This window comes from Paroedura picta, chromosome 1 (assembly GCF_049243985.1).
Source record: "Paroedura picta isolate Pp20150507F chromosome 1, Ppicta_v3.0, whole genome shotgun sequence".
Classification (NCBI taxonomy): domain Eukaryota; kingdom Metazoa; phylum Chordata; class Lepidosauria; order Squamata; family Gekkonidae; genus Paroedura; species Paroedura picta.
Window position 1 is genome coordinate 144,124,861 of NC_135369.1, and position 19,280 is coordinate 144,144,140.

At 44.3% G+C, this 19,280-nt stretch overlaps 1 protein-coding gene across 11 annotated transcripts in view; it reads right to left on the reverse strand.

Annotated features, from left to right (window-relative positions):
• The window catches only part of FAM135A (family with sequence similarity 135 member A), an 83,790-nt gene extending 66,438 nt beyond the window's left edge, over positions 1–17,352 (reverse strand). For 2 of the 11 annotated variants that reach the window (XM_077307436.1, XM_077307462.1), the window contains exons 1-2: positions 16,590–17,141; positions 2,002–2,129 (exon numbers count right to left, since the gene is read on the reverse strand). The gene's annotated coding sequence lies outside the window, so the exon portion shown is untranslated. Of the gene's footprint in view, positions 1–2,001; positions 2,130–16,589; positions 17,148–17,331 lie in introns of those variants that run through there. The other 9 variants (XM_077307471.1, XM_077307446.1, XR_013226147.1 and 6 more) reach the window with 8 other exon arrangements.
• Positions 17,353–19,280: the final 1,928 nt, after the last annotated feature.

The window sequence follows — 19,280 nt, forward strand, 5'->3', positions numbered from 1 at the left end:
CTTCCCCGCGAGCTGGCAGCCACACCCACCGCCTTAAAGTGGCGGCAGGTGTGTTTGCCCGCCTGCCAGTAGGCCGCGGAGTAACCCGGGGGGGCGGGGAAGGCTTATCCGCGGATGGCCAAGCACACCCACTGCCTCTAAGGTGGCGGGTGTGCTTGCCAGCCTGTGGGGTGGCTGGGGGGGAGCGGCCAGGGGGACCGCTTTAAAGAGCTGGCGGCTGTGCTTGGCAGCCCGTAGGGAACCTGTGGGATTGCCGGGTGGGCCTGCAGATCGCTTTGGGCGTGCTTAGCGCACCATGGCGAGGTTGCCGCAAGAGGGGGGGGGGCTTTCAAAGCTGGTTCTTACGAATGGCTTTGCAGCTAGTCTTTGTATAAAACTGTTCAATGGCTCTTTCTGAAGCATCCTGTCACTGACATCTCTATTGGTCGTGCAGCATCTTAATATTTTAAATTAGGAATACCCAATTTACCCTTATTACTTTTACTCTGGGCCGATTTACTCGAGAATATTTTACTGCATCATAAACTCAGTTACCATAGATCACTACTCTTTCATAATTTTATCTAATTAGTAAATTCAAGATTAATTTAGTTATCAATATCATTTCTACTTCATTTATCTAACCTAGAGTCAATAAACTTTTCCAAAGTGTAGATTTGTTTTTCTAATCCATAAATGTTATTTAAATTATTATCCAATTTCTTATTTTGCTTAATTTAATTCCTAAATAAGTAATCTGGATTTTTGTAATCTTAATTTTACTTATCCAATGCTGAAAAAAACCCTAAATCTGTATTTAAAAGCATTGCTTCAGTCTTTTCTATGCTTAATTTATATCCACCTACTTTGCTATATTTGTCTACAAGAGTTTCTAGGTTGGCAGCTGATTTTTTTGGTCATTTAGAAAAACTACTGTGTCATAAGCAAAGAGTAACAATATTTGCTAGCTCAGTGACTTTTTTAGTAGGTAAATCTAACTGATGTGGCTAATGGCTCCAAGGATATGTCGAGAGGGTGCAACTTTGCTTTATACTCAACCAACAGTGAAATCTCTTCATTTGTATGAATCTTTATTGTAGAGGTTGAACAAATGATTTTGCCCATTCTTTAAAGCAAAATTTATCTAAGTATCTCAGTAAATATTTTCCATCTTATCTGAAAGCCTTTTTTAGCATGTGAAAAAACAAGGCTGATTTAATCTTAGATGTCTTCACATCCTTATCCATTCTTCCTCTTAATATTTGTGAAATAGCCTGGGGGGGGGGGGGGGGTGGAACAAGTCCAGGGTGTCCGAGTTGGAAACCTGGCTGCAACCTCATTGGCCCTGCCCCTACAGCTCCTGCCCTCCTTCCCTGGATGCTAGCCACTTTGCTCTCAGATGCCTGAGAGACACAGAGAGCTCTGCCAAACTGCAAACAAGCCCTGATTACTGCTATGGCTCCTGCTGTGAGGGAGAGAGACTGACAGAGACAGCCCCAAACTGCAAATGAGCCCTGCTTCCCTGCTACAAACAAGCAGAGAGAGAGAGAGAGAGTCCTAGCGCCCATTGCATTCCTGGTTGCAATGGGCTTTCTTGCTAGTATTCAATTAAATTTAGTATTTTCCTTATATTTGTTGCACTGTTCTATTGGAAATGAGACCAGCTTGGTCTGAGGAAATATAATTGCTGATCATCCCATGGGCAGTGACATCAGAGTAGCTTGTCACGAAGGCACTTGTAACACCATTCAGCTTGTTGCAAGCTCCATGTGAAGTATGAACAGCTGATAAGTTTTATTTACTTTAGAACACAAGGCAGGACACAACCGAAGAGCCAGAACAAATGAGAGGGAGAAAAGTGAGAAGTATAGGAGGTTCAACAGCAGCACTTACAGTCTGCTTACTTCAACCAGAACTGCAAATAGTAATTTTGCAAATGAACATTAAAGTCATTATCCCTCTTAGTCTGATGTACCTTGTGTGTCAGATTGCCTAAAATACACTTTAAAATAAATCAGTTACCAAAAGCTGCTTCTCGAAATAGTGTCCAGGAATTTCTTGGTGTCCACAATTCCTTTGTGCTGCAGACAAGAACATGAGCCCTTCTTCTCCTTAACTGGCATATATGAATATGGAGTTCCCTCAGTTTTCTAAGAACAGAGCAGAGACAACAATATAGAATCAGCCTCCAACTCTTTTAAAAGCTAAGGTATCATAGAGCTGCCCACAGTCACCTTGCTTTCAGATCACCTCAGAACACTAGCCAGGCAATCGGCAGTTTGGTTCCTGGGAACCAACAACTTAGCCTAGCATTTCTGACTGACTGAGTGGCAATAAAGACATATTTCATTTTATTTTTCCAATGCAAAGGATTTCACCATATCCTTGTTGAGTCCCAGGAATTCCATTGCTTTGAGTGTTGTAATAACTTACATCTCCACAGTCTCCCTTTCCAGTCTGTTCTTGAAGTTTCTTTGCAACAAAACAGCTACTCTGAGGTCTCTGATTGAATGTCCTTGAAGGTTGATGTGTTCCCCTAAGCTTAGTAAAATGGTAACATCACCTCCCATGATCTGGATGTTATACACCTTTTAATACAGCCCAAAATCCTGTTTTCCTTTTTAGCTACCAAGTCACACTGCTGGCTCATGTTCAGTGTCTGGTCCTTTTCACATGTACTTCTGCCAAGATAGATCTCGCCCATCCTATAGCACAGTAGTCCCCAACCCCCGGTCCAGAGACCGAGACCGGTCCATGGATCAGTCGGTACCGGGCCACGGCTCCTCTCCGTCCTCTTCCCTGGCTACTGCCTCAGGGGCTGCCTTGCCACTCTGCCACCAGCTCATCTTTGGTGCTCTCCATGGCCGTCATGGCTGGGGCTCCCCCTCGGCGTGGCACTGCACAGCTGCTGCTGGCAGTGCAACCCCAGCTGGCGGCAGGAAGTCAGGGGCACCAGCGGGCAAGCAAGTGGAGCAGGGGCTCAGGCAGTGGCAATGTTCCTCGGCAAAAGACTACCCCCCCCCCGGGCCTCAGTAAAATTGTCAAGCGTTGACCGGTCCCCGGTGATAGAAAGGTTGGGGACCACTGCTATAGCATATGATTTTTCCAAATGATGAAACCATGGAGAACCCTGCTAGTCTGAGAGGATACTATTAACTATGATGGACCAGTAGTCATCCTTATTCTGAATTTCTCCCCACCCACCCACCCCAGGAGCTCAATCACAGCTAAGGTAATTGCTATTGTGGCTGGCAGTATCTTATCTATTTGATGAATTAGGCTGGATAGTGGGTATAAGAAACTATGGTGAGGGAACAAAGTATTAGGATCCCTATCCCTCCCTCAATCCATGCAGCTTTCGAGACATTAGCTGGTGTTAGAAGAATCTGGTTCCCTTGATAAGCTTTCAAAAACCTAAACACCCCTTGGATGTATTCCTGAATGACCAAGACTTCCCACCTCCCTTCCTTGTCTCATCAGCTTAAGAGAGGCGTGCTGGAGCAGCTGGCAAGAAATGTCAACTACTAGAGAAAAGCAAGTGTCTGAGGGACAAAAGTCTATCTCCTCATGGTTGTGAAAAAGAACTGTTGAATTACTGGATGTTAATCTTCCTAGCAGTACAGCTTTTCCTTACCCCAGGCTATAAAATTATGCCATAGAAATAATTAAGAGCCTTGCTATCATGTCAAAAAGTAAACTGTTGCTCTAGAGATGCTGCTGAGGAAGGGATAAAACCCGCCCCTGGAATTATACGTGCCTTAGTTCAGGGTAGGCTCAGTCACCTGAAAAACTCCCTAGAATGCCCATTTACTCTCCTCCATTCAAGTGAAAAAGAAGCAACTAAATTTTACCAGTCATACTTTCCCAACATGATCTACCTCAGAGGATTGTCATGATAATGTAATGTAAGCCGGTAAATTACCAATGAAATAGAAATAGTGACAACAGGAAGATGATCAGGAATTTGCAGAAAGTTATGCTAGAACTAAACTTTGAGGTGCCTCAACTTGTTTGGGTTTTTTTGCTATGGACTTGCACAGCTACCCCTCTGGAAGATGTAGTAGAGCTAAGACCTCAAGAAATAAACATCCAATTTAAATAAAAATCTCATCTGGAGTGAGACTAATTTTCTGTACAGCAGCGGACTATAATCATTAATATGAAGAGATTCAAAAACGTCATAAAAATAATCCTGCATATGCTTTCTAGAATAGAAAGGAATGTACAGTATTAAGGGCAACAAAACAATAGCCAAATAGAAGCTGTGAGGCCTTTGTGAGTAATTTTGCAGACAAAATCTTGACACCACCACCACAACCTCCCTCCAACCTTAGACATAGAAAGTGAACTAGGTGCCCCTTAGCCATCTTTGGAGAGAACACTGAGTAACTTCAGACAACGCACGCTGACTGAAGTGGACAAGATGCTCACATGAGACCAACCACATGCTCACTAGACCAGGGGTAGTCAAACTGTGGCCCTCCAGATGTCCATGGACTACAATTCCCATGAGCATTCGCTGGCAGGGGCTCATGGGAATTGTAGCCCATGGACATCTGGAGGGCAGCAGTTTGACTACCCCTGCACTAGACCCTTGCCCATCGTGGCTTCTAAAAATACTAGATATAAGAATAAGGGGCCCTCTTCCAGGAGATAATCAACCTCTCCCACAAAACTGGAAAATTCCCGGAAGTGCTAAAAGAGGTGGTGGTTCGCCCGCAGTTGATAAAAACATCTCTGGACCCACGAGAGCTCAACAACTATTGATCCATTTCACACTTAGTGTTCCTGGGGAAAATGATTGAAAGGCCTGTCACGGACCAAATATCAGCATTCCTGGAAGATGCTTCAGACCTATATCCATCCCAGTCAGGTGTCCAGCCTGGCCATGGGGTAGAGACAGTGCTAGTTGCCCTGACAGTTGCCTCCATCACCAGTTGGACCGAGGTGGGTCGGCCTTGCTCTACGCAGGCCTACCCTTAACTTTGATCCAGAAACTGCAACTGGTCCAGAATACAGCAGCCAGGGCTCTCATAGCAACACCATGGAGATCCCACATCTTGTCCATCCTCCAACAGCTGCGCTGATTACCAGTGGAATTCCAGATCATGCTTAAGGTCTTGGTAATTGCCTGCAAGGCCATACGCAGTCTGGGCTCAGTGTACCTGAAGGACCGCCTCTCTGCCTACGCCCCTCGAAGAGCTCTATGCTCCGCCACTCCAACCAACTAGTGATCCCTGGCCCCAAGGAAGTCCGCCTGACCTTAACCAGGGCCAGAGCCTTTTCTGTCCTGGCCCCCTCCTGGTAGAATGAGCTCCCAGAGGAGATCAGGGCCATAACAGAACTTAATCAGTTCTTCAGGGCCTGCAAAAGTAAGCTTCTCCACCAGGCATTTAGTTGAGGTCAACCAAAACTAAATAACAACTACTGGTCCGTGATCCTCCCTCCCTGAATTCATGGGACAGATCGGATGAACCACAGGCTTGTTAGATTGTTCATTATGCTGAATGTTATTTCTCTGTTTATTGTTATTATACTGTTATCTTTCATTCATTATAATCAGTAAATTTGATGTATTGTTTTGCTACATTCTGTGTGAATTGCTGTCAGCCTCATGAGAGGGTGGTATACAAATGCAATCAATCAGATTTAATTGCAAGCAGGGCGATTTGACTTGAACTCAATGTGTGATCTACATCACTAAGGAAAAAAGTCTGATTAAAATTTTTAAAAACTATTTACTTTCTAAACTGAATATCACATTATTTATAATTATAACATATTGATCCAATACAAATTAAAGCCTTCATACAAGCTCAAAGTTGCTTAAATTTTCTTTAAAATTATATAATATCTATATATCTAATAGTGACATATGGCCCTTATTTACAGATATCTAAATCTGTGGATCAGGGCTATACTGGTGCTAAATAGATTTTCCTGCAAACTTGGGGGACTCCCCAGGTTTGCAAAAAAAATCTAAATCCTTAAAAAATACATTGAGGTGGGGTTAGATTTACCCTCTCCCGAAATAATATTGTATATTTTAACTCCTCCTGTGTTAGGCAGCTGCAGGAAGCCTCAGCAGAGGCTGGGAGTCAAGTGGCATTTGCCAGCATCATGAGGAAGTCCTTGCTCTCCCTTCCCCCCCCCCCCCAGCCTGCAACAACGAGTTGGGTGGGGAGTATTTGGATCCTTGCCACAATACCAGCAACCAAGGTGTTAGGCGGGGAGGCATGGCAGTCCTCACACCCCAGCTGGCAATGAGAGAGCTGGACCCAGCTCCTGAGATCCCCCCATGAGTGTCGCAGGCCAGGGCTTATATGGTCTAATAGTCAGATGGACAAAATCTCATGGCAGAAATCTGATTACTAGAGCCGTGAACAGACAAAACAGATCTTGTTACAAACCTGAATAATTTCCCAGGTTTACAGAGAAATCTGAATTCTGAACAAAAATATGAGTGGGGGTTAGAAACTCCAAATAAAAGAAATACCTACAACTTCAAGAAACAGAAACCCTTATTAGTTGTTGCTAGGCAACCAAAGGCAGGAAGAGGAGGCACAGCACTGTCAATGACTGTTTTGGTCTTGGAGGGAAGACTTACCAGAGCCAGTGGCAACCAACAAACTACATGGCATGCATGACTCATCTGGGCCTAGCTGCTTACTAGTGTTCAAAAGCAAGCATCATACAAATGCCAGGTCCATTCTGCACAATTTAAATGTAGCCGAAGTCTTACCTTTAATTTAATGTTCCACACGACGTCATAAACAAACTGCAAAACTCCCACCAAACTCCATCAACAATTGGAATTTTATAGTGCTTAGGAGGAAATCCAGAAAAGTGGATTCCCCCCGAAAAAACTGCTACACTTCTGAGCACAAGCCACAACACATCAGCAAAGACATGTGTGTTCTCAAAATAGTGGTAGAAATAATGTCCCTCCCTAGCTCTTGTCCCCGAGCTTCCAGAGACGCGATCTCCATTTTTTACCCTTAAACCCGCAAAAGCAACAAATAAGCGAGGCTTCTTCAGCTGAAGTGCTTAACTTCTGCAACTGTCTTTAAAATTTCCGAGCACAATACAGCCCCCCATGTTCGACACTGCCTGTAATTTTGGCCAGAAATTGCACCCATTGGGGGGGATTTTTTTTTTTAACTTGAGGAGCGTGTAAACGATCAAGCTCCAGCTCCTACTCCAGCGAAAAAGGTGTTTCTGAGACATTGAATGAACAAATACTCGTTGCTACTGGTGTTTTTAGGTTTTAAAAAACAGTTTTTAAAGGGAAAGAGGCTTTTTGGGAGCACAAACACAACAGTTCATTGGCTGTTCTGTTTGATCGACGGCCAAGGGCGGGAAGAAGCACGGAAAAATATCGCCTCTTTTGTTGCGATTCCAGCGAGACTGGAAACTTGTGGGGAATGAATAGACCGCTACTGGGACTTCAATATTCCGCTAGAATTGAAGGTGTACGGAATGACAAAATTCCACTATTAAATATAGCGTTTCTGCATACTGCAAACATTTAGCAACATTGCCGTTGTGTGGAATGGCCCTCAGAATTGCCAGGAGCAAAGAAAGGGGAAATAATGTTGGGAGGGTGATACAAGGTAAAGTGAGATCTCTCCCCCCCCCCCGCCAAGTCTGAGAATTTCCACTATGCAATTGGGCCTGGATCAGCAGCTGGAAACATACATCTATACCATAGTTTTCTAGGTAGAAGCTTCTGGGTGTGGGAGGAAAAGCTGAAGACAGAGGGGCAAATGAAAGTATTTTCACTATTGTGTGGGAAGGAGTAAAGGAAGAAGAAGAAGAGTTGGTTCTTATATGCTGCTTTTCCCTACCCGAAGGAGTGTCAGAGTGGCTTACATTCACCTTCCCTTTCCTCTCCCCAGAACAGACACCCTGTGGAGTGGGTGAGGCTGAGAGAGTCCTGATATCACTGCTTGGTCAGAACAGCTTTATCAGTGCTGTGGCGAGCCCAAGGTCACCCAGCTGGTTGCATGTGGGGGAGCGCAAAATCGAACCTGGCATGCCAGATTAGAAGTCCGCACTCCTAGCCACTACACCAAACTGGCTCCAAACTGGAAGCAGGAAAAATGAGTGTATTCCCAAAAAAATCCATGTGGATTCCTACTTGTAAATGCATAATTTTTCAAGGATCTCTTACAATCTGCAAAGCTGACAACTTTTTGAATAAAGATCCCAGCAGGACTCAACACTTAAAGAAGTTCTTTCTTTCCTGAGCTTCTTTCTTTTTCTCTTCTGTCTCTCTTCCTTTGTCATAACTGTTCTGCACACTTCTAGCCCACAAAAAAGGAAACAATCTCAACAAATATCTTCTGTTACTATATGTCATTACAGACAGAGGGATGAATATCAAGTTATAGATAGACTTATATGAGCAGTATGAAGGAGGGTGTGTTTTTTCGACTTATTACCCGCCACTGTGTAACGAGTCAGCTCGCAACAAGTTACAACATAAAAGATCCCCATAGATAAAACATTAAAAATATTAAAACCCTAACATAATTCGACAGCGAAAATAAACAGAAAGAAATCCAACTCCCTCCCTCATTTCTGTGAAGTTTCAAAGGGGTGGCAGGCTACAGTGAGAGAGCAATAGGGTTGCAAGTGTCCTGCATCGTGTGTGTGGGTGTGGGGGGGGGGTTGGACTAGATGACCCAGGAAATCCCTTCCAGTTCTGTTATTCTATGATTCTATGATTCTATGATCCTCCCTCTGCCAGCACCTCAGGGAGCACTCTCAGGGTGCTGACTATTGAAATATAAAATACAGTGAAGTAGAGGTGCCCCCAGATCTTTCACGCCCTGCCCACAACCAAAGACCTGGTGGAAGAGCTTCAGCTTGCAGGCTCTGAGGAACTTGCAGGGCCCTCAGCTCTTTCAGGAGCTCATTCCACCAAGTCAGGGCCAAAGCCAAGAAGGCCCTGGCCCTTGTTGAGGCCAGGTGCATTTTCTGTGGGCCAGGAATCACCAACAAATTCATACCTGCAAAGCACAAGGTCCTGTGGGGGACACAAGGTCATAGGCGATATGTGGGTCACAGACCATGAAGGGCCTTATAGGTTAATACCAAACCCTGAACCTGATCTGCAGCTGCCTCATTATGGGCCGGATATGGGCCCTCCAAGGTGTTCCTGTGAGGACCCTAGCAGCTGCATTTTGCACCAGCTGCAATTTCCAGATCAAGGGCAAGGCCTGTGTAGAACAAGTTACAGAAGTCAGTCCTGGAGGTGACCGTTGCATGGATCACTGTGGCCAGGTTTTCAGAGGTCAGGTAGGGTGCTAGTAGCTTTGCCTGGCGAAGGCAGAAAAAACACCAGCTGTGCTACTTTGGTGACCTCTACCTCCATAGAAAGGAAATTTAGTATATCCTTAGTAATTGCTCCTTTGGCCCAAATATGCCAAAATCAGCCGAAATAAGCAAGTCAAGGTCCATACCAGGCTGTTCAAGTTTTTTAAAAAAAGTTAAATAGCTGACTCCTTTACAGCCATATAAATTGCTTTTGAAACTTTTCTTCTCTCTTCTATATTCTTCATCTTCACAGGGAACTGGCATCTGAGTTCTAGTCTTGATCTTTGACATCAAAAATCATTGCTGCCAGGAGACAACAAAAGGCAATCACTGCCTTCTGAAAGTTACTTAATATCCCTACCAAAAGTCATCTACTCCAGCATCCTGTCTCCCACAGTCGGCAACCAGGCATAGAGACTAAGGCCTCCCTCTGATGTTGCTTTTTGGCTGTGGGATTCAGAAGGGCATTGCCTCTAAATCTGGAAGATCCCCTCAGTTACCATAGCTAGTAGCCATTGATAGAGTTATCCTTCATAAATCCTTTTAAAGCTGTTTATTCCTGTGGCCATCACTACAGCCTCTGGTAACGAATACATTTTAATCACTCTGTGTAAAGTAGTGTTTCTTTTTGTCAGACCTGGACCTACTGCCTATCAGCTTTGCTGGAGGTCCTCAAGTTCTAGCATTTTGAGAGAGTGAGAAAAAAGTTCTTTGTCGACGTTCTTTACCCCATGCATAATTTTATAAACGGCTATCATGTTCCCCCTTAGTAGTCCCTTTTTAAAAATCCCCTGATTACCCAGGTCAGGGGAGTATTCTTACCTAATGAGAGGCTGGATAGGTTTTTATGCTTATCCCTGTGAACTTCCAGTTATCAGTGCCTCTTTTCCATATGCATGAGTCTTGCAAAAACATTGTACACTCACAAAGGAACTAATATGACTGTTTCATGGTACATTCTAATAGCTGTACATGTTATCGGACAGTTCATTAAAGCAGTGGTCCCCAACCACCAGGCCGTGGCCCAGTGCCGGGCCATAAAGACCCCAGCACCAGGCTGCGGCTCCCTCTCCTCGCCCCCCCCCGCAGTGAGAAACTTCCCAGGCCGCAAGCAAATCGGCCGCCAAAGCGGCCAATTAGTTTGCGGCCCAGCAAGCTTCTTTTTGCAGGGGGGGAGAGGGAAGTACAGCCGCCGGCACAAACGCACATGTGCGGCAGGTCCGCACATGCACGTTTGTGGATCGCTCTCCCCCCACCACCAGTCCGCAGCCTTAAAAAGGTTGCGGACCACTGCATTAAAGAAGCACTTTGAATCTTTGCACTGGAGAGCTCAAAAAATTTCCACGTATTCCCCCTATTCACTGAACAATGAAGCTGATTGTCCCGATTGTCTTCCTGGCAAAAGGAATGGCCATATATATCAAGTTAAGTAAGCTCATAGGATCATTGAGCCAACTAAGCATGGAGTAATGGATTCTGTGCGAAGGTAACATGGAGATCTCAATAGACTTCCCTATGATTGGAAAGCAGCAAGAGAGACTGCCTGGGATGCTTTGGGTGTGTCTAGCAATGTTGCTACATGGGGTTGTTTTTCTTATTAGTATTGTTGTGATGCTGCTTTTGCTTTTAGGAGTGGTTATACTATACCAACACAGCAACCTCCGGTGCAACCAGATCATAAAATTAGGTTTCACAGTTCTACGGACTGCTAGAATAGTTTAGTTTCGGTTAATTATATTGACCAAACTACTAAATGCTGGACACCATAAACAAAAACAGTTTGATCCTTCTCAACATTAGAATCAACTGCAGAATGGCACAGCAATAAGTTAGCCTTTTTCTGCAATTCAAGGAGATAAAAATTAACCATTTTTAATTTATAGAATTATATACCTTTAACTGCTTCACATAATGGGAAATTATTTTGAGGCTCTATTCAAATGATAACTTTTTCTGCTGCTATTGCCTTATCATAATCACCCTTACCAGCCGTGGTCCCCAACCTTTTTATCACCGGGGACTGGTCAACGCTTGACAATTTTACTGAGACCCGGGGGGGGGGGGTCTTTTGCCGAGGAACATCGCCGCCACTCCACTTGCTTTCCCGCCGGCGCTGCTAACTTCCCGCTGCCCACTGGGGGGTGCTGCCAGCAGCAGCTGCACAGTGCCACAACGAGGGGGAGCCCCAGCCATGGCGGCTGCTGGAGAGCACCAAAGGTGATCTGGTGGCAGAGTGGTAGGTCAGCCCCCGAGGCAGCAGCCGGGGAGGAGGACAAAGAGGAGCCGCGGCTCAGTACCGACTGATCCACGAACCGGTCCCGGTCCCCGGACTGGGGGTTGGGGACAGCTGCTTACCAGCATCCCTCCCCAAGCTTTTAATGCTGCAATAATTCAGAAGATGTGTGACCATCTAGCATAAGCACTGTTCAGAACAAGGTAAAAGCAAGGCATCCAAAGTTTGGAAACAATCACCTTAAAAAAATCTTGCTCAGTTAGAAAGGTACCAAGGGAGTAAAAATTCAATACTATGGCACCGGGGAAACAAACATTGTAATTTGGGGCAATGCAGGCTAGGGAAAAAAACAAACCCTATCCAGATGAAATCAGTGACAACTTTTGCATTACCCTCTTTGGAATCAGTATTTCAATAGCTAACGTTCTAGTAGACCATTTTATGATCACTGAAAGAGAGAAATGCTCACCTCAATATACGAAAACTAAGAACTGATCCATAGTGGAGGTTTTCAAACTTTTTACCTTCAGCAAATCCCTTTACAGCCCACCTGCCAAAGATTCTGGAAACGTGTTCTAGGACTTATTACAGAGGAATCCGGCATACCTTGCTTAACACAGATCTTGCTTAACACAGGGGGCCACAGATCTCACAGAAACCTTTATTTACTGGGAATGAGGCAATAAACTCTTCAGATTTCAATCCCAGAGGAGACAAATTTCCTTTATGGAGACAAAGAGGCAGGGCAGTAATGACTATCAGTCCACCTGCCAGGATGGGACAACAAAGATGGATATTTGGATATCCTGAGTTGGGCCATAAAAATTTTGGGACAAGCACTTTGATTTAATTGGTAAAAATGTATAATACACATGGGGACTCAAATTCCAATTTCAATGGTAGATCAAAGTAAAACCTTCCCAACTGGGACAGGAAGAGTTTAAAAGTTCTGGATGCCCTGGCAGAGGTGCACAAGCCAAGGATCAGGGAACAGAGGAGAAGTGGAGAGAAGTCTCCACTAGCCTCTGTTTTTCAAAGTCTGCATGGGCTTGTATCTCTTCCATGGAAGAGAATGTAACAGTGACTGTTCAACTTCATCTCATTTTTTAAAATTCCTTTCCTAGTTCTTAAATATCCTGTAATGTTTTGATATAGTTTTCCAGTGCCTTTTACTCTGGTTAACTGAGGCTGTATTTTAGTTTTAAAGATCTTACCCAGGACTGCTCACCCAAAGACAGGTAAGAAACTCCTGACTGGATTACTGATGGTTATCTTGGCTGGAAGGAAGAGGAGTGTGACGCATACCCCCACCCCATAAACACAGGTAGCCTCTACCTGCACTACAAGCTGCAGGTATAGAAAGAAAGGACAAAGCTTGAGTGGTGAGGGTCAGGCTTGAGAAAGAGAAGGAATAGGTTTGTGGAAGGCCAAATTGCTCTCATAAATATATGAATTCCCTCAGGGGCAAAGACAGCAGAAAGGAAAGGAGGAATCTTTTTCATAAGGAACTTGTGTGTTTTGTATGAAGTACAGGGCAAACCTGTTGCTTGTTGCTATTACTAGTCACATGAAATCCACACCCAGCAATCCTGAATAGCTGCACATTACAGGACAAGAGCAATAATGGAGGACAATCTGTATTTCAGGATACATTGTCAATTATTACTAATCTTCACATAAAGGAACCCCTCACAAGTTTTTTATGAACATTAAAATCCATTAAATCACAGCTTGGGAAGCAATCCCGACTCACATATACACAAATACACAAAACAGGCATGCTTCTAAAACTTACTGTTATTTACTGTTATTTATGTCACATTGTACTACTGACAATGTAAACACCTGATTTTACAGGCAAACATCAGCAACTTACTGCCTCCCAAATCAACAGCTTCTATTTTAAAATGCATGTCCTTTAAAGCATTTGCTGGCAGGGACTCATGGGAATTGTAGTCCATGAACCTCTGGAGGACCACAGGTTGTGACTACCCCTGCTTTAAACTGCTTCTGAAATAATGAATTTCACATATTTTCTGAAATTACTAAAAATCTACATCAAATATATAAATGATGATGAAATTGCAATCCTATAAATCTGCCAGCTAGGAATCCAATTAAACAGCCACAATAAACCAAGGGAGTAAGCACGAGGAAATTAATTATACAGACATTTAGGCTGGGCTACTGACTGCAGAGTTCTCTTTGGAAGCTCCACTGTGGGTCCTTGAGAAATTATCTAGGTCAGTCACTAATGTGTCAAGAAAGACATTGGCTTAGTGCCTATCTATGTAATACTTGGATGCCTCCTGTTTACCTCTCAAAATGTAATCCTTCAAAATCCTTCAAAACTAAACAAACTGATCTTATATTTGTTTACTCAGAAAGAAGACCAACAGAGGTAAGAGGCATTTACAATGAAGAAGGCTTAACTAGAATTGTACTCTCAAACATCCTTAGCCTACTCCCATAGTTTTTCCTCCTGTTGCAACAATCATGGATCTTCTGATAAGTACTTCAGCACAATAACTCCTTCCTGAAGATCACATCTAGACCTATGGCTGTGGGATGTAATCAATAGAAAACCCTCCCTTTGGTGCTTTCACTACTACTCAATATGCAGATAAACAGTTCCACAGGGCCTGTAAGACGGGGCTGTACTGCCAGCCCTAGGGTTGAGGCCTAAGGTACATCAAAATTCCAGCTGACCTCCCTGTCCACCTCCTGGCCTATATCCGCCAGGCAATCCTACATTTTTCAACATTGTTTAGGAATTCACACAACTGCCTCTGTCCCCCTCTCCAGTTAAACTATGGCACTAATAAGGGGGAAAATGTGCTAGATTGGCAATTTGATACGGTGCTTTTTTCTATTTTTAAGAATGTATGTTAAAGGTAGTATAAATAGGATTTTATTGTAATTTTATAAACTTGAATTGTATGCTTTTAACTCCGTTGCAACCTGCCCCAAGCCTCTAGGGAAGGGCGGGCTAAAAATACAAGCCTCTAGGGAAGTGTGGGCTAAAAATACACAAATAATAATAATAATGAATTTCCTGTAGTGCTAGTTTCTATCCCAGAATTCATTTTAGAAAACAATATACTGGCACCATTTTAAAAAGTCAGGTATTGGTGGAAAGTTCCACCAATGAAACTAAGAACCATCCCCAGGAATACATTTGCATGAAGAAAACCAGCTGTGAGAATTACTAACAGTTCACACATCACAGCTTATGCAACTGCAGCAGCAGCCCTTTCCATTGCCTATATATTCTACAACAAGAACTGCTGCCAGCAGCATGCATCTACTACTAATTCATATAAGAATTTCCTTCATGCAAATAAATTCCCAAGAATCAACAGAACTGCTTGCATGCAGTACATACTGTCTCCTCATAATTAAAAGAATTCTCTATTGCCAATTATGCTGAACATATTTCCATGGTTATAATTAATATATCTAATTCTCAACATGGCAAAAATCTATGGATACTTAAATCTAGGGACTAATACCATAGACAGATAAATAGAGCTTCCTACAAACCTGGAAAAAAAAAACAGGTTCTCAGAAAAAGCTGACATCTGACACTTCACACACTAGGGGGTCCCCCCCCCCAAAAGAAACAGGGGCACCTGTATCATGCCCTCTATTTTTTCAGTTTACATAAAATAAACACTTGTTTAACTGAATCAGTATTATGTATTATTTTTTGAAAAGGAACAGATATTTTGCAGCAGCAGCACCCCCCCCCCCCGGAGGTCAGGAATTAAGAAAATGTCAACAATTATTCTTTCTTATCACACACACATTCAACAATCTTCATTTAGTGTCACTATATAAACACACCACTCCTTTTGTTACTTACTCAAACTGACATATGTGCAATCTGTTAGAAAACAGTTCATTTTTTTAAAATGCAGGGATTTACAAACTGATGTTTACAAGTTGCATTTCTGTACATAAAATTTATAAGTGTGCTAACATCAAAATACTGCACCCAAGTTTGGTTTCTGTAGCCCATTAACCAAGGATGTATTTGATAAGATCTTCAAGTACAGTCCCTAAAAAGCTTTATATACCAGCAAAGAGTTCAGCTCTGTTCTAGGGATCAGGTAGCCTCCACAGAGTTAAATGAGGACACACTATTACATTCGGAATGCAAGGAATTTACATTGGTGGTAAGAAACAAATCTGAGGTCTCTAGAGGGAAGGAAATGTGGCACAACAGTCACATGAAGTATTATACTCTCAGGTAACACTTTAAAAAGTTGTTCTTGGCTATGGAATAAATTGGCATACTTTCCCCTCCCTTACTTCAAAGGGATTAATCGGCTTAATAAAAAACTATCAAGGGGAAAACATTGGTAAACAGCACGCAAAAAATAAATCACAAAGCTGACTGAAGATAGAAGAATCAGTAATAAAGAAAATATTGCTTTCTTTCATTAAAGAACTGAAAACCACAAGACTCAAGCCCCAGCTGTCTTGCTGAGTTATGGAGAAATGCGTGAAGGGTATTCCAAATAGGGCAAAAAGCCAGAGAACATCCCAACACTACAGTTTTTACACAGGATGCGTGGGGGAGAGGGGAGGAATATGGGGAGAATCTCCTGGCCTTGAAAAAAATAGAACAGGACCCGAAACGGAGAAAGGCAAATAGCTAAATTTGTTGGAGAACTGGTGCCGTCAACTCAGTCAGGCTACATTTTTGGGCGAAAACCTTAACCGAAGGCTGGGCTGCCTCAGTCATACATTTGCAGAGCCTCAAGCCGCAGGCGCCCGCTTCTGCCTGGAGCACAAGAAACGCTTTTGGAAAATGAAGTGTGTGTGTGTGTAAGGTACAAACATATTTCAACATTTAGCCCTCCCCTCCCTTTGCTTGGACAGCAGGAAGCATTCCTGTGCCCCTCTCGCCCGCCCTCAACGCCCTTCTTTCCCGGCCTCAGGTCTCCCTTCCTACCACCTTGACGGGACCCACCCGAAGGAGGCGACAGAAAGGAAGAGCCTCTCTCCCCCGCCCCCTTCTCCCCCCCCCCCCCCGGCGAAGGGCGCCTACCTGGCTGTCCTCTCACCTCCGGACTCGGGCGCCTGGGGCCGGCACGCGCCTGCGCGCGCCCTCGCTCTAGTGTCGCCCCTCCTGGAGAAGCCCAGGCCTCAGCAGCAGCATCGGCGTGGCGTGACACGGGCATCCGATGCCGGCGCCTGTTCAGCCGGCGCAGCGGCCCGTCTTGCCTGCGCCCGCCCTCCTCCTCCTCCTGTTTCTCCACGGAGAGGCGGGCGAGCGGCGGCCACAGCAGTCTCCGCCTGGCGGGCTCAGCACCGCGAGCCGCCGCTTCCTGCTGACGAGGAGGCTGGCCGCAGAGGCTTGGAAAGGAGCGCCCCAATCCTGCAGCCAGGGCAACCGGCGGGAGCTATTGTGGCATCCCGAGGGGGCGGCGGGGGGGGGCGGCCTCCCTCCCTCTGGCGCCGGCGGCGGGTCTCCACGAATTCCCTGTCACTGCTCCCGCTTTCGTCGGGATCTCGATTTCCCTGCTGCCGCTGCTGCTGGCTGCTCCGTCCTAGCTCGTGCTCCCCCTGCTGCTGTGTGCCATGGCCTGGCTCGGGACTGGAGCGAGCGGCTCGGCTGCTCCCTGCGGGCGAGCCACAAAAAGCGGCAATCAGCAGGAGCGGCTGGCCCAGGACACGTTTGAATTCCGCCTCCCGGGTAAATGGGCACTCCTGCTGCCGCCACTCCCCGGTGACAAGGTTGCCGTTCACTCCCTTGTTTCCTTAGGAATAATGGGGCCTGCCTCACTCACCTGTTATTCGGCATGGCTGAAGGGTTAGCTGTTCAGCTAAAGCTTTTTTGAGGGCTTTCTAAAGGCTGCTTGCAAGCACAGTAGGCCACAGTCACACTGCCTCCTGGCTTCCTGCAGTGTAAGCTGGCCTTTGCAAATACTATATCACAGTAAGGTGCTGTTCCAGCAGCTCCTTTCAGTTAAATAGTAGAGATCATTGGGTCATGATGGTAATTCCGGATTCCAGGTTTTTTAAAAGCTAAGGAGTTTCTTACCATTGGAAATCTACAAAAGATGACCCTGGAAGTCTCTTCCAACTCTATGATTCTGTGAGCTGCAGGTTTTCAAAGGGGACAAGTTGATGAGACACTACAAGAAGGGGAACATCAGGAACAATAATTCGGTCCACTCATAGTAAAGCAAGCTTGGGTTTCTTGATAGCCCTGGAAGGTTTTCCTGAATGTGTGTGGGGTTAATTAATCTTTAATGTATTTTTAAAAATTGTTAAATATTTACCAGTGATATGACCAAATATTGTCATGTCTACCCACCTCCCATCCCAAAATGAGGGGCCCTGAGTAGGTCTGAGTAGGTCTGTACTTCCCAACCATTTTCTGCCCGATAGCACCACTTCTGGGGCTTCTTGAAGCTTGAAGAATGTTTCAGGGGTTTCTCAATAGTAAATAAGTTGAGAAAGTCTGTAATTAAGCTTTAGAATATACACATTGCTTACATTATAATCTAGGTAAAACAATAATACAAAAGTAAAAGAGAAGTTGGCCATCTTGTAGTTTCTTCATAAGCAATTGATTCATAATTAGGAAGGCTTAGTTTCTGACTCTTTCGCATGAGAATTAGCAGTCAAACCATATATACCAGATTCTCTTTTAAGAGATTGTTGTTCTGTATTGAAGTTTCCAGTTGAAAACAATTTGAAATTTGATGTCTGTTGATAAAGCTATGCAGCAAAACACAGTGGGATTAATTAAGAATTCTACTTATTAAAGAATTAATTGAAGATTGAAGACTCCCTGAAAGTCTGTTTATTATTACATTGGAATAATTTGATGTACCATATTGATTGATTGATTGCATTTGTATACCACCCTCAGTGTCTTATTGCTTGTTCCTTGTTTGGTCTTTCATTGGGTCCCACCCCTTCTATTTCATTTTTGCTACGTAGATAGCACAGCTGAAATTGCTGTCTCATATACCCCTGCTAGTGGCCTCATTTTTTTTTTTTTTGCTGTGTTTTGGAAGCTCCTGCTGCGAGGACACCAGGCCTTCCACTTCTCTGCACACTGGAAGAGTAGTTGTCAACAAGGTGAGATCACTATCATTCAGTGATATAGAGGATTCCTTTTTGACACGGGTAGATGTATAAACACCCACACACCATTTCTGTTCATGTCAAGTAGCATGGAACAGCCTGTCCAACAGCCTAGCTTTAGCCCTCCAAAGTTCCATGGCTGTACAGATACTTGCTTTTTTCTAACGTGGCCTAGACACCCCTCCCCTCTATTGGTCCTCCAATGCTTCCAGGACACACACTCATTCATTCATTCATTCATTTTTGAATATATATCTCACCCCTCCCGACTTGTGTCAGCTCGGGCAACTCACAGTTAAAACAATAAAACCCCCATAAGTATAATACAACTTCAAAAAGTTCTTCATCCCCACAATTAAAACTAACATCAAAGCTAACAACAAATGGCAATAAAAACAAGAGAAAAAGACCACCCCCACCCCCAATAACATTGCTGCTCCGGCCTCAAGCCACTACTGTGACTCACGATGGTATCTCAATGGTTGAGATCTTTGTGGTGTTGGATCTAACACCTAGCATTTAGCATAGGGTGGGACCCCCAGATTGTAACACTGGGCATCCCTCCCGGCTTCAACTAAATGCCTGGTGGAAGAACTCCATCTTGCAGGCCCTGCAGAACCTTGATAAAACCTTGTTGAGC